Below are 17,227 nucleotides of genomic sequence, written 5' to 3'. Positions count from 1 at the left end.
TACAAAATTTAAAAAAAACTTGTTTATTTTATTAGTTGATTGTTAAGCCGTAAAAATTTTTATTATGGGAACAATTATTTATAAAATATTTTTGCACTATGTTGAATAACATGTATGAGCTAAAAAAATCAAAATTAAAACATGATAAAACTTGACCTCTACTAGCTAAAAGTTCAGATTGCAAATTTTATAAAAATTGCGATAAAAGTACCAGCAAATATGAGGAAAACAAAAGAGATGTACGGATATTTATTAGATGAACATATTATGAATCCGATGTGAACCTCATATTTCTTCTCATATTCTTATGTCATTTTGAGGTACCAGATTGGGATGCCGAATTTTCTTTCAGTCACTTCTTTCATTTTATATATCGTTTGTCACTTAGATTTATCTCGTTTAGTGATTTTCCTTTTTTTTTGACCTATATAGTTGATATATCGATTTCTTCGTAAATTTTTGTCTTGTTATCATATTCCCACCTTCAAAAGTTGTCTTGCGAATATCTCGGATTTCCTTTTGTAAATGTGCCTATACCAATTATTGTTTTTGTCATACAGTATGATGCAAATGTATGGAATAAATTCATTATTTCAGAAACAGACGACTTTTAAAAAAATCTTAAAACACGTCAATTTTAATTATTGAATGACCATCAACTGCTGTATATGTGTTGGACATTACGTCATCAGTGTCGGCGTAATGACGTAATCGACGATTTTTTTAAATACAAACCGAGATCACGCGACAGCTCATTTGAAAGGTCTCCTTATCGTCTTTACAACGATGGAATTACTTGAATATTTATTTCTACAGGGTTCACCAAAATTATGAACTTTGTTAAGTAACATAGAGTTACAATAAATATTCATTTACTGAACTAAAATACACTAAGGAACGCCACTGGGATTAAAACAAAATAGTGTTTTTTGCAGGTTCCGAAAAAACAATACATTGATAATAAACAATGCTACATTATAATCTGAAATTAATTATTGTAGTAAGTATTCCAAGTAATTTTTCAAAAATATTTAAATTAATATTGTCATTGACTCGTTTTTGTTTGTCAATGATCTGTGAATCTGTCAAATTTTTACTCTTCGAGTTTTTTGCCGACATTAATCACAGCATTTACAAAAATGAAACTAACAGAAACAGAACGAATCGAGATTTTAATCATGATTGGTTATGGAGATAGAGCGAGGACTCGAGCAGAAGTTCGTAATTTATTTAATGCTAAATACCCCAATAGCGAACCAATTACTCAATCAACAGTAAGTAAAACTAGAAAAACGAGCCATGTTAAAAGATCTTCCCAGAAGTGGTAGAAAATCAATATCCGAAGCTAAGAAACTGGACGTTGTACTGGCGTTTCAAGAAAATCACCATACCAGTTCTAGGCAGGTCGCACTAGATAAGAATGTCTACCAATCAACTGTTGTAAAAGTGTTAAAAAAGGAGAAGTGGCATCCATACAAAGTACATCTGGTCTAGGAGCTATTAAAAGATGACTTATGTAGAAAAATCGAATTCTGCGAAACCGTTACGGAAACATGTAACAGAGACATACAAAAGGTACTTTTTTCTGATAAAACGTCTCTTATGCTGAACAGTCACGTAAATCGCCAGACATATGGATACTAGGCAATGAAAATCCACATTGGATGAAAGAGTACACAATATCCTGAGAAGGTGAATGTTTTGGGCCGGCATTATAATATAATAATATTATAATATAATATAATATAATATTATAAAATTGTAGGGCCATATTTTTTTGAGGAAAACTTAACTGCTTCTCGTTATCTAGAATTTCTTCAGGATTATCTGTTGCCACCGCTGAATCTGCCATTACCAAATAGAAATGATTTGTGGTACCAACATGATGGGGCTCCTCCACACTACGGCATTGAGGTACAAAATTACCTTAATAACGTTTTCCCAGGTAGGTGGATAGGTAGAAGGGGGCCCATCAAATGGCCACCAAGGTCTCCAGATTTGACTCCGTTAGACTTTTTTTGTGAGGATATTTAAGCAGAGTGTATCAAAATCGACCGAATAATGTAGAAGGGTTGAAGGAGCGCATCAAATCGGAAATTGCACAAATAGCACCTCAAGTCATCGAAAACGTTAGAAAAGAATTTATCGCCCATCTTTCACATTATATTATTGCTGAAGGTCGCCAATGTAAACATTTGTTGTAATTTAATTGTATTTAAGTAAACATTTATTGTAAGTTAATTGTATTAATAAACTAACATTTTTGGTTAACCCTGTAGAAATAAATATTCAAATTATTATATCGTTGCAAAGGCGATAAGGAGACCTTTCAAATGAGCTGTCGCGTGACCTTGGTTTTTATTTAAAAAAATCGTCGATTACGTGATTACGCCGTCACTGATGACGCAATGTCCAACACATATATAGCAGTTGATGGCCATTTAAAAATTAAAATTGACGTGTTTTAAGATTTTTTTTAAAAGTCGTCTGTTTCTGAAATAATGAATTTATTCCATACATTTGCATCATACTGTATAGTTCATTACAGGTTTTTGGTTTGTAATTTTATAAAGATCTTCCTTTTTATTCTATCTTACTTTGTTCTAGGTGTCTTTTTACTTAAATTTTTTACTCCACAGCTTTTAATTTCGATTAATGGTTTTTCTCATGCGTAGTTTCTCATACGTAATTTCCACATGTGTATAACTATTTCATTTTTCTCTTTTTGCTGTCTGCTTCTTCCATGACTATTGATGCATCTTTCCTTTGAGTCTATCTGAAGACATTGTTTTGCAGGCATGTTTGCACATCTGGGATCTGTCGAAATGTCTTGTTTTTGATGTATGATTCATGCTAATTTATCCTAAAACCTAATGGTCTTGAGGTTTCTCCCACATAAAAATTGTTACATTCAAACGTTATTTTATAAATGCAGTTTTTTGATCTCTCCTCTGTGTTGTTTGGTTTGGTTTTGGACATAATAGTTCTCAGTGTGTTGGTTATTTTGAATGTTGTTTTGTTTATATATTAACACTATTCAACCTGACTCTTGAATATGTGATAAGATAGCTGAATATAGGAAGAGGTTATATGCTAACAAATAAATAAATACAGATTGCCGCCTGTGCCGATGACATTAGCATTATGTGTCACAGAATAAAACAGGCGGCAGAAATATATTCACAATTAAAAACAGGGGCAGAAGAGACTGGACTAGAAATAAATATTCAAAGGACAAAAACTAACACAGGCAAGAGCTAGAGGAAACAAACGCACAGTTGATTTAGAGGACGATATTAAAACTGTTTAAAAAAGTTTTACAGTTCTGGGAATTACATTAAACACGGATGGAACAGAAGAACCAGTAAGAAAGCTTACTTTTCACTCGCCCATGTGTTCCGCTTCAAAAACACACACTGGAGATCGAAAATTAGGGTCTACAAGACTATTATCACACCAATAGTATGTTATGGATGCTTGACATGGGTGATGACAGAAGACACAAAACGAAAGCTAGAAGTCTTTGAACGAAAAGTCCTAAGGAAGATATTTGCACCTACTAACGAAAACGGAGCAGGGAGATCCAGGTACAACCATGAACTCTATCAACTGTTCCAAAGAGGCACCGATCTCAGAATTCGTTCTTCAGAAGCTTCAGATACTTCGATGGGCTGGTCATGTAGTGAGAATGAAGACTGAAAGATTGCCAAAAAGAGCCCTAGATAGTAAAATGCAGGGCACAAGACCAAAATGAAGAGCAGCGAAAAGGTGTGAAGATGAAGTGAAAAATTTGCTAGACGTGAGAACCTGGAGAAGATCGGCGAGGAACCGGCAAGGTTGGAGGAATAGTTTGGAGGAGGCCAAGGCTCGATTTGGGTTGTAGCGCCATTGGAGAAAGAGAGAGCAAATAGAGAATAGAAACTGGATAATCACTTTTTATTAAGACCTTTGTTAACAGGTTTTTTATTACTGAAATGCATTTTCGTTGGGGCTGATGTTTTGGGCTCTATCATATACAGATTTTTATCGAGCCTAATTAATTAATAGTTCTAGTATATGATACTTTTTCATATGTCTACAAATTTATAGGAGAAATGAGTATTCCTATTCATTTCTTCTTCGTTTTTATCCTGGATATCCACTTTTTGGATAAGATCTTGTATTATCCACTATTTATAGGAGAAATGAGTATTCCTATTCATTTCTTCTTCGTTTTTATCCTGGATATCCACTTTTTGGATAAGATCTTTTATTATCCACTATTTGACGTGTTTACTTCAACGCTCAATACAGGCAACTTGTTGGCGTGGTAAGTTGCGTGTGCATTTGTACTTTATTGATTATTAAATCTATTCGGCGTGAACTTTGACATGCAAGATGTAAACATTATAGATAATCTTCATTGCCATTTTAACTACGTAAAAAGTTAACGCAGAATATGGGCTAGAAATAGATGAAAAGTATACAGAATGGTCCTTTAGTAATTGTACAAAAAGAAACAGTAGATCCTACACTTTAGAATATTACGATTTAAGCCAACTTGCTTTAATAAAATGTTAATAATAAGAAAGATACAGGTTTTTAAACTGTAAATTATAGTTATTTATGTACCAAGAGTATTAAATAGATGTTTATGTTATGTTTATGAGGGCCAGAGGCCCTCGGGTTTGCAAAAGTTACGCAAACGCAAAGTTACGGTAACGCAAAAGTTACTACCACATAAGTCGAGAGATGCCTACGACAAAGAATATACAAAATTACAGCACTGGATGACAGAAAACCATGTAGAACACATTAGTGAAACTGTGCTACTTGTATACTTTGCCGATCTCGCCGAAACATTTTCTCCGAGTTCCCTGTGGTCCAAATATTCAATGGTTAATGCGTAAATAAGAATATTAACATTGTCAATTTGAAATGTTGTTAAATAAAGATGTTTCTATTAAGTTATCTTTTTGTTTGTATCTTTACGCCCGTGCGTGACATAAAGTACACTTTATGGTAACTAAGTAACTTAGAAATAGTTGGTAACTAAGCAATAAAAGCACAATCTTATATACTAAAACGCTAAGCCCTTTTCTTGTCCACCACTTTACTCAAAAACCCTATTAGATAATTAAAATATTTTTTCGGAATATTATTAGTATTACGTATGAGATTGTCAAGATATACTTTTGGTACAAAAATTCACTTCCGGTTTTGAGATGACCAGAAGTTAAAATTTACTTTAAGTTTTAGACCCCACAATGTATATATGGATCGAAAGGTCTCGTCGAGACGAATCTAAATATGTACTTCCGGTTGCGATCCGACACCGGAAGTGACCCGAAACGCGCATAAAACGTTAAGATAGAGCTAATCTGACACCGGATTCGTGATCAGCATGCAAAATTAACTGCTAAATGATATCCATGTCGACATTTGATGAACTAAAAATTGCATTCCGGTTTTGAGGTCGACTTCCGGTTTCGTTTTTATTAGTCAAATCAATAGAGAATTCAACGTAGAGTTCAAAAATGTAAGTTCACGAAATTATCATTTATAGTTTTTGAGTTATTGATAAAAATATTTTTACTTCCATTCATTGTATATATTGTATATTTTTCTCGCAAAATAAAAATTTCATTTAAAAAACTCGATGTCGTGTTGGTCCGCTAGTAATAAACTAGTATGACATAAAAAATTTTATTTTTCTCTATAACTTTCATGTTTGTGGACAATTTATGTATAAACAATTATAAGCGCGGGCTTTTAAGTATAAGGAATTATAATTTGATGCATACTTTGATGTACCTGATAGAGGATGCATAAATTTACGCTTAACTTTTTTGCTCTTAAAGTTAGCGGTATATGTGTCAAAAAATATTAAAGATACATTATTTCAATGAAAACAAAATACGTGTTAATAACATCAAAACTCAACAGATTTCAATCAAAACTTTGTAATGTTACAAACGTCATATGTTTGATATTTTTATTTTAATAATTATTTTATTTTAATTTCTTTTGATTTTATTCATTTATTGACTTTTTCCTTCATTTTACTATTTTTATTCTAAAAATATTTTATTCTAAAAATATTTTATTCTTAAAAATATTTTATTCTAAAAATATTTTATTCTATAACTAAATATCCTATTTAATCTTTATTTTTCATTTTCAATCTTCAATTATTTCAGTTATATTTCCTGTTTCAGTTATTTGACTCCAGTCTGTTTTATGTCACAGACATGAAACATATAAACTTCTATGCCTCACTTCAATAGGCAGTATATCTGTCAGTTGACAACTCTGATCTGTCATGTCACTTTAATTATGAAGAAAGAAAAATATCCTTTATAAAAGGTATGTTTCAGTTAAAAATTCATTTACATAGTAAATCTCTTAGTAATAAATAATAAATTAGTCTTAATAATAAATAGTTATGTTAAATTATAACAACTAAAATATATCTCTTAAATATATACTACCCAAAATGTTATGGATTTAGTATACACATCCACTATTTAGAATAATTCTTCTTTTTTCAAAGAAAGAAGTCTGCAATAGTAGTATAATTGAGCTATTAATACGGAGAAGTAGGAATTGTTGTGTTGTAGGTTTCCGACAATGAATCTGTCAAAATATGCCCGAGCTAAGCGAATGGAGTATATCTGTTGGTTTGTAATTTCGTATTTGCCTTAACCTAAAACTACATACCACGTTTTATTTTTCAATGTATTATTCCCATATGCACTTAGTATCTTTATTATAATTTAACTAATTTGTTTAATAATAATTATATTCATTTTATCCTTGCCAATTTGCTATTTTCTATTTAATATTGTAATTATTTTCAATCACCATATGACAAGGAAATATTTTAAAATCTATGCAGTCACTAACTCAAGATTTATTATTTTAGTTTTTATGGGCCTTATTATTTTTCCTGTTCCCCGTTGTTGGGTAGAACTTTATAAAAGCCTTGTTGTGCACCACACACATGAGATGACAACTGCAGCAGATATGCAGAACGTAAAAGCTGCGTAGAATAATAGCTGCTCAGAACTAAAACGAGCTTGATACCGGCATCTCCAGCAAGTTATCCGGTCTACATTTCTTTGAAGCCAACAGCAAGTTATCCAGTGATGCCATAAGTATCATATTTAATATTTTTAAAGCTTATAGGCAAGATTTCCTTTGATTTTTAATATCTTATTAAAATTTATTTTATATTTATTTATGTACAACAAATATGTTAATATCTTGGTTTATTTGTTCCAGCCAAACTTATTGTTCAGATTTACTTTTAAGATAAGACGTTCTCACACCTGAGAGGCTAAGCTAAAGGAGGCCTAACAATTGGTTTCCAAAGAAAATTGTGAGTTTTATTGTTCTACATTAGCTCCCAACTTTCAGAGGTAGTTATATTGTTACACTCTGGCACCCAACTTTTCTGAATCGTTCCATGGTTACAACTTCAAAACTAAATCAGCTGTATACCTCTGATTTAACGCAATTACTGCAGACACAACGAAGCAAAATAGACAAAAGCATCAATACTTCTGAATTTTCGTACGAAATACCTTTAACTTAATAGTTTCCAAAATAGTAAAGAAAAAATAGTATACGCTAATATTTATTTACATAAATCAGTAGGATAATTAATAAAGTGTTTAATTATATAATTATATTATCAATACGTGAGGGAGCCTTGTAACTGGCTACCTACATAAGAGGGTTGGAAATCTTTGGATTCCAAGCCTTACTTAAAAGGACTTGTGAATGGATGTATCTCCATAGGTTTGGTTCTTCAGTGACCGTTGAAGGATAAGTATTCTTAATATGAGCAAATATAGCTCCAGAGAAATAAAAGCACTTTTGAGTTTATCGATTTATAATTAAATCTTTTAAGAGTAGAGAGGCCCAACCCGGCTGTAGCTTACTATACAATATCAAAAATTCTTTATAACACGTAAAACTAAACCGGTATGAGAAAATGCCCGATTTCGGCGGAGAGAAGTATTTTTTACGTGAATTGAGAGTTTTTAAATACTCGATGCCTCGATGGCGATGTGTGAACTTGAACTGATAAATCACTACTTGATGCGTGAACGTGAAGATTACTCCTATTTTATTTAGGTGTGAAAAAATATTTAAGAGGGTCAGACGCCAGTCAGTCGGGTGTAGCGAACAAACTTGATGAAGTGACTATTCTAGTTATTCTACACTAAGAAAAGTCTTAAGAATTACATTTTTATTTTATATTTTAAAAACAATATGTTCATTTCTGGAACAATACGTTCAATAAAAGATTGTCTCATATTAAATAGCGTCATTGGTACAAAATAAACTGCTGCAGTATTTATTTCTTTCCAATGTTGGTTGCCAGTGTTAATGGAATTCTTGTAGACACGTTGTTTAATTGCGCTCCATACACCAAAGTCGAGCGGATTAAATTCTGGGCTACGTGGAGGCCAAGGAAAACGACTCGAGCAATCCAGCATTCAGTTGGTATTTAAGTATGTTCTTCACTGCCCTCGTATAATCGGAAGGTGCAACATCCTACATGAACCACATATTTGCCTTAAGTTTATTGGCAATTCTTCCAACAAATATTATAAGATTGAAGTTGGAAAGATAAATATAGATCAAAGTCTACTTTCTCTTAATGTAGAGATAAGATAGAACGTGTAAATAATTTTAAATATCTTGTCAGCTGGTTAAATGTAAATTGTGACTTCGATGAAGAAATAATAACCAGGATCTAAATATCACGTAAGGCTGTTAGGACCTGGAAACCAGTTTTATGTAACAGAAACCTGTCGTTGCATATCCGCAAGAAGGTTCTGAAATGTTATGTGTAGCATCCTATTATATGGTTGTAAGACATGGACATTAAAAATCACAATGCTGAACAAATTAAAAGCATCGGAATTGTGGTGCTATCGACGGATCCTAAAACCCTATTGTAAGTTTCGCACACTTCCAATGAAGATGTTCTTAAAATGATGAATTCTGAACGTCCGAACATAAACATCATAAAGAGGAGAAAAAACGGAATACTTCGCATTATAATTAGAGGACCTAAATACCATCTACTTAGCCTTCTAATGCAAGGAAAAGTGGAGCGAAATACATATATTGGTCGAAAGAAATTTTCATCGCTGAGTAATATAAAGAAAGGTTTCAGGACATTGTAAACATAATGAAAGTCAACGTATGAATACGGATACGGCACCAAAAAAGAAGAAGTATATATTTTGACCAAAATATATTAATTGGTATTACATCAGTGCACGTTTGCCAGATTCCTCAAATTTAGCTCCCAGCAATGATCTACCTGTTTCCAAACGTGACAAAATCGTCTTATGAGATCTTCGTCTTTTCTGAAGTAATTTCTACTGTAAATATTTATTTCGTGGAATTTAATTTATAGACCTACAATGCTCTTTTGTAGATTTAAATTTATAGGGATAAAAACATCACTATCATCAGACTAAAAGCTGAATCACTACAAATATACAAATTAGCCATATTTATCTTGATTCCCCTTACCACAATTCTAATACTATTATGTCCTTATAAAGTGATTCTGCAGATAATAGAGCGGATATACATAGAAAGATAATGGGGAATTTCCCCATCATGTTATCGCTGATCTTTATATGATTACCAATGAAATATATGAGAGATATTTAGATTCGGATCATAATTTAGCATGGTTTTGATTTGAAACTCATAAACAAATGGCATATTTTAATTGTTTACTTACTTATATTTTGATTAATCAATATAAACATGTCCTATCAAATTCACGTTAAAATTCCAATTCTGTCAAATAAAAAACACACCTTTGCATAGAATTATACACCACTTTCACTAGGAACTAAACTATCCAATCGTTAGTTGTGTCACGTAAGAAACGGATCAGATATGGGTCAGAAACGATAACTAAATCAGAAATGATACATTGTCATTTAAGTACTCTCATTATTATCATGAATAAAAAAATAAAAGATATGTTATCAGTCAGTAGTAAAACAAAGCGACTTTTTAATAACACTACTTTTAACGATTGTTCTGCTGCTTATCATTTATGTACTTAATATGCACAGCGATAATACTCCGTAAATAAAGTACAACATTCGAAAAACTACAAGGCAGAAAAGACCACCTAGGAAACGAAGAGATAGGCTGTGTGTAAGATGTAGTTAGATGGGGAACAGATATACCTTCTTCTTCAAGTACCTTCTTATTATCGAAAGTTGGCGACCATCAACTGGATTTCTTCTCTATTTTGTACTAATCGTATAATTGTGCCGATATTAAGCATTGGCATAAGTTTCCCAGCTAAGAGAACTTTTTTCGTCCGATGCCACGTCTTTCTTCGATTTTTCATTCAAACATCCACTGCAGAAAACCATACTTATCGTTTCCAAAGATATGGCCAAAATAAACTACTTTTCTTCGCTTAACTATTGTCAATAGTTCTAGATGTCAATTTTTATGCATTCTTTCCAACACTCGATCATTTAATACTGGCCGATCCATGCTATATCCAATAACCGGCGGTACAATCATATCTCAAAAGAATCCAGAGATGTGACATGGTTATTGTATTTAACGTCCATCCCTCAACTCCGCCCAACTGTGTAGACTGTACGTAGCATTTAATAGCACGTCATCTAGTAGTCAGACTCAGGTCTCTCTTGCAGAATAGTGCTTTCATTTTGAAGAACGTACTTCTGGCTATTTCGATCTAATTTTAACTATTATCAGGATCCCATTTATCGTTTAGCCAGCAGCCAGCATCACAAGTACTTACATATCTTTATTCTTTCTATGCTTTGATTTTCTATCGGTACTCTGACATTGTCTATACCACGTTTGCTCATGTTTGACATGAATTTTGTTCTCTTTATATTTATTTTAAGACCATAGTTTTGACTTATGTTAATGGCTTTATTTATTAGGAACTGTAACTCTTTCTCATCATTGGCAAGGAGGACCGAGTAGTCAGCATATCGGATGTTATTAATAAGTGTTCCATTCACCTTTATGCCTATTTCTTCAAAGGCTTCTTGGAAAATGGATTTAGAATATAAATTGAACAGGAGTGGTGAGAGCGTCTGACTCCTTTGAGAATTTAAATATCCGATGGTGTCATAGTTCCGACTTTTATGTAAGCTGACTGGTTCTAATTACAAGTTCTTGATAATCCCTATACCTTTACCGTCTAACCCAATTTGTTTGAGCAGATTTATAAGTTTGTTGTGCTTCACGCTATCGAATACCTTTTCATAATCCCTAAAACATGCGAAGATATGCTTCTGCTGATTGATACTTTTTTGGATTAATATTGCAATGCTTATTCGCATTGCGAATAAAGCATCTCTGGTGCCGCTCATGCCGTTTTTGAAAACAAATTTACTTCCACTTATGTTTTTATCTATTTTTATCCATAGTCTAGAGTGTAGGATTCGTAGAAATACTTATAGTGAATGACACCCAAGACTTATCAAAGGATAGTCGTTACATGTAGATTGGAGCCATTGCTTGGGTATCTTTCCAGTATTATATATTCTGTTAAAGAACGTAAGTACTAGATTACTACTTTCCTTGTTCACTAGCTTTAGAACTTCAACACTCATCTAAATTATCTGGACCAGCTACTTGTCAATTTTTAGTTTATTCTAAAGTTTTGGCAGTTATTGAATGCTGGCGTGTTCAGTTCGAGTATTGTGCACTGGTATGGCTCAATAGCCCACATACCAAACGTGTTGACGTCCAACAAAACCAAGCTTTAAACTAAATCAAGGTCTCATCAATATACTAGCTATCAACATTGTGCTACACAGCCCCCTCACACGACCGCCGAGAACATGCTCTTGTCAGGAAGTATAGAAAAATTAGTAACCTAATTTAGTCATGGATAAAATCATCAAAAGCGTTGACAAAGGAAGAGGATACAGAATGGGAAACAAAGAAATAAAAATACTCTGTTACGCAGACGATGCAATATTGGTAGCCCAAGATAAAAATAGTCTGTAAAGAGTGGTTCACAGATTTAACATAAGAGCAAAAGAATTCAATATGACAATCTCATCTCAGAAAACTAAAACAGTAGTAGTCAGCATACAACCAACCAGATTTAAAACAGAAATTGATGGCATCAGTATTGAACAAGTAATGGAAATAAAATACCTGGGAATTACACTGTACAGCTATGGAGTCCTGGACAAAGAAGTGAGAGATCAAGTACAAAAAGCAAATAGACTGACAGGATGCCTTAATAATACTATATGGCGAAGAAAACACATTAACACCTCAGAAACAAGACCCGACACAGCCACAACGCAAAGGCTACTGGAAACGGCCAGATGAGAGTACTGAGAAGAATTGCAGGAAATACGCCGAGAGATCGAAAGAGAAGTGAAGACATTAGAAGAAAATGGGACGTACAGTGTATAAATAAATGGATACAAAATAGAAAAAAAGAATGGAATAACCACATAAGCAGAAAATTGCTTATAAAGAGGAAGAAGACGAAAAAGATATATCTCTTTCATCTTTACCATCGTCTCTTTTGCCTTACAAATTTATAGAAGGCACAGATTAAAGCAAAAATCTGAATTTTGGTTTCGTAAATAGAATCGTCTAGTTAAATATATTACGTTTCAGCTAATAATAAATATAGCTTGTATGTAACATCCTGAATTCAGTATCCACTGTTCCTAATATACAATCTGTAGACCAACGTGCCAAAGCTCTCCTTTTATCACCTAAGAGCCGGTTGAAAGGAGAACGTACTTGAACCTTGAATTCTTCATTTATCTCATAGTGCCAATAAGAAACTATGGGTTAATTCCCATTCTCCTTGGGTTAATTTTTATATTACAGTGCTTTCTATCTTTCCTACCAGGCCATTGTACGTTACATCACACGGAAGCCAGAGGGTTTCGGCCAACTAAGACGAACCTGGGCTACACTGAACATAATAAGAACGAACTGTTACAGGTGCACCGATTCACTTTTCAGTTAGGGAAAATACCCTCCCCAAATTGTGCGCGATCCGTCCGATTTTTTAGTTGCAACCAAAGAATCAATTAAATATATTTGTCAACTAAATGTTTGTTTATGAAAATTAATTATTGGTATTTACTGTTCGTAATGTACTGCCCTCCTTGTTTATACACAAAATTCAACTATGATGTAGCTATACGCTAAATAAATAAATAGTAACCATTTTAAAAGGGTGCTTGTTTTAAAGAGATAAGCTTTGTGGATCTATTTAAAATGTAACCTAAAAAGTTGTACAAAATGTACAAACTTCAACCGTTCTTGGGCATAAAATGCATAAAATGTTCTGATAATATTTAAAAGCTGTTTTACGGTATGTATACTTTTTTATTTTTCTTCACGACCTCGACATTATACGTGTGTCTCTTCCATAACAGATGCGTAAATATATTCTTTGTCATGAGCTTTATAATTATTTATAATATTTTGTATCGCATGAAATATTTCTGAAATTTATTCTATTCATATTGAATCTGTAAAACAATTAAAAAAAGTGCAAACATACCGAACATACAGGTTGTTTTATCAACAGCTAGACATTAAAAATCTAATATTATAGAAATACGTACTAGGTATATAGAACAGGGGCCAATTGAAGTTGAGTATGCAAAATATGAGGATCGCAATTATGCTCAGATTATGATCTTGACCTTAAATTACAAGGAAAACGATGTTTTCAGCACCTGTATTACTCTCTTTCTTTATCTTTTCCCCTCTTGACCAGGTATTGCTAAGTCAGAGCAAACCTAGTCGTACAGCATCAATAAAAACGAATACTTTGAATGTTATATTGTGAGTAGCAGTATATTATCTAGTATTTACTCCATATAATTTTCCTACAAAGAGAAAATATTGGGAATTCAATAATACATTTGTTTATATTTATATTATCGCAAATGTTTATATTATCGCATATGTTTATATGTATTAACGCAAAGCGTTCGACAGGATAAAATGGCAACACTATGGCAGATACTAAAAGAAGTAACCGTACCACAACTATTAATTTCGCATACCATTCTAGTCTTACTTTGATAATTCTTTCCAAAGTCTTCAAAACACACGACATCAAAGAGATTGGCCTATATGATTGTACCAAGTTGGGATCTTTATTTGGTTTAAGGATTGGTATGACAGAGATTGAGAAGATGCATTATTAATACTTTCCATTAGGAAGTCATATTTCTCTGAGGTAGACAAGCTGTCCGAATAGTTAAGAAAATTTTGGTCAATCAGATCAGAATATTTGGTCCAATTAGCTTTATTAACATTCCATTTGGACTTTGGAAGAATGTATTCATTACGAAAATTAACAGAAGAAAGATTCATTTGAACTACATAATGATTTGATCCCAATGTGTCATCTAAGACGTCCCAAGTAATTTCTTTTGCTAAATCAGGAGAGCACAACGTAATATCAACACTAGATTGTGTCACATCCGGGCGGGTCAGACAGGTTGATCTTTTATTTGATTAAAATTCATTTATTCAATCTATATCACTTTAAAATTGTATCGATATATAAATATATCGTATAAATTTAATTTAATATCAATTTAAAGTCATCTACTTTAAAGTGTATACTATATACATATCTGAATTGTCAAAATTTATGAGACACATAAAATGAAACTATTAGACGATTTTTTCGGAATACCAAGTAACAAAAAATTTTTATATTGATATTTTTATATTAGGTATATAATATATATGTATAATGCCACTTCATGTAATTTTAACTACAATTATTGTGGTTTATTCGCATTCAGAATGTTTATCTGAGATTTTCTGTTCTTACAATTAATAAAATGCTACCCTCATGTTTCTTCTTCTTCTTGATGTGCCTATCCGTTACGAATGTTGGCGATCATCATGGCAATCTTTATCTTATCTGCAGCAGCGCGGAAAAGCTGCACAGATGTTGTATTAAACCAGATTCTGTGGTTCTTTAACCAAGATGTTCTTCTTCTTCCTGGACCTCGTTTTCCAAATATTTTTCCTTGCAGGATGGCTTGAAGGAGAGTATATCTGGATTCATTTCGCATAATATGTCCGAAGAACTGTAACTTTCGAGATTTGATGGTGGTCAGTACTTCTCGATTCTTATTCATTCTTCTGAGGACCTCCTCATTTGTGACTCGGTCAGTCCACGGGATCTTAAGCATTCTCCGATATAGCCACATCTTAAGCGCCTTCAGTTTTCTGCACATATCTTCGTTCAAGGTCCACGATTGTATCACTTTTGTATCAAGAGAGAGGTTGTTACTCTTGAAGAAGGCCCCCATCCGATTGAAGGTTGATCTAGCTTTTCCTATGCGTGCTCTGATCTCTTGGTTGTTGGTCCATTCTTCATTTATTATGGTGCCGAGGTAGTTGTAGTGCGTCACTCTTTCTACAGGGGATTAGTTGACGTAGAGTTGACCTTCTGTTATTCTTTTTGCTAATTATCATAAGCTTTGTCTTCTTAACGTTTATATTGAGTCCATATTGTTGACTGTAATATGTGGTTTGTTTTATTTTGTTCATAAGAACTTGTAGGTCTTCTAATGTTTGAACACCCAATTACATCCAGCTCCCAGTCCACAAACTGTAAACGCGAAACTATACATAATACATCGATTACATACAAGTATTTCCACTGAATATGATATTTATAGAATTCTTAGAACAACTTCCAATAATAGAAAGAAAAATGATATTAAAAAAACAGAATCATTACAACGAATATATACATTTATATCTATAAACACGAATTGTTTTAACAAACAAAAACTAACATAACGAGCACTGTATCTGTTAAACAATGCGAAAGCTTGAGTTCGTTCGGGTTCGGAAAGATATTCCCATTAGATTTTTTGCATAATCACTTTCATGAGATATCCCAAAATAAGGTTCAAGAAATCGCACAGACAAAAAGTTTTTTTAAACTATTTTTATTAAACAAATTGTAACAATCAATTTTTTCAGCTGGGACAATTTTTTTAAATTTTTTTTAATCATTCTGAACAAAAAAGATCTGTTGTAGTTTTTATGTAAACTTGATCATTTTTGAGTTATAAATAATTTAAAACTGAGAAAAGCGTAAAATTACGATTTTCAAGTCTCAAAATACAAGTAGAAAACATTATTTTTGAAATCACAAAGGACCTAAATTTAAGTTCAAACCTTGTTCTACCATTTCCCCGATAAGAATTTTGCGCCTATTTTATTCAAAAACATTGCTTTTTAATTGTGTATAAGAAAGAGAAACAATATATAGGGCTCATAAACTAGCAACATAATCCAGCTAGAGGGCCTCGGGCCCAAGGGATGGATGTTGCTCGATGGGCATAATCATCCGGTAACACCAGTGGTACAATCTTCTTCTTCCTATGCCGTCCCCATTAACGGAGGTTGGCGACCACATTTTTAAAAGCTTCTCTGTCTTTTGCAACGTGGAATAATTCGTCTACAGTCATGTTTGTCCAGTTTCGAATATTTCGCAGCCCCTGCGAAAGCCCCCGAGCTCCCCTGCCTGGATTCTGTTGCTTTCCAGGAGTAATAATCTTTCAATACACATCGTAATCAACACCCTTGGTGCATCAGTAACCATTAAACCATTGTTTTTTAAATGATAACGAAGCGCACATTGTAGGGCTGGCGCTCATTTGCACAATGAGCTTATTTCTCTCTCTTACACACGCCGCGCCCGAGAGCCCGTACTGTCATAAGCGCTTCATTAACAATTAAAAAACAATGCTTTAAAATACAACAGACCCAAAATACTTAACGGGGAATGGAAGAACAAGGTTTGAACTTGAATTTAGGTCCTTGGTGAATTCAAAAATAATGTGTTGGGGCGGATTCCGAGAAACGGTCGCGGCAGATCAGCGTTGTTTTTTCGAAACGCTGCATGCACGGATTTTTCCGCTGCCGTTGTAGCTTCGCGTAAATTGAAATGGTGCATCAGTGGTGCATCAGTAACCATTAAACCATTGTTTTTTAAATGATAACGAAGCGCACATTGTAGGGCTGGCGCTCATTTGCACAATGAGAATTTAAACCAGCAAAAATTGGCGCCCTTATTTCTCTCTCTTACACACGCCGCGCCCGAGAGCCCGTACTGTCATAAGCGCTTCATTAACAATTAAAAAACAATGCTTTAAAATACAATAGACCCAAAATA

General features: G+C 33.3%; 1 protein-coding gene across 4 annotated transcripts in view; it reads right to left on the bottom strand.

Moving 5' to 3' along the window:
• LOC140450265 (E3 ubiquitin-protein ligase RNF144B) overlaps positions 1 to 17,227 on the bottom strand; it is a 393,953-nt gene that overhangs the window by 204,402 nt on the left and 172,324 nt on the right. Inside the window, exon 1 of one of the 4 annotated variants that reach the window (XM_072543789.1) lies at positions 9,755 to 9,931. The exons of the other annotated variants lie outside the window; for them this stretch is intronic. The gene's annotated coding sequence lies outside the window, so the exon portion shown is untranslated. Of the gene's footprint in view, positions 1 to 9,754; positions 9,932 to 17,227 lie in introns of those variants that run through there. 4 annotated transcript variants of the gene reach the window in all.

The sequence above is a fragment of the Diabrotica undecimpunctata genome, chromosome 9, assembly GCF_040954645.1.
Source record: "Diabrotica undecimpunctata isolate CICGRU chromosome 9, icDiaUnde3, whole genome shotgun sequence".
Classification (NCBI taxonomy): domain Eukaryota; kingdom Metazoa; phylum Arthropoda; class Insecta; order Coleoptera; family Chrysomelidae; genus Diabrotica; species Diabrotica undecimpunctata.
This window is presented reverse-complemented; position numbering and strand designations above follow the sequence as displayed.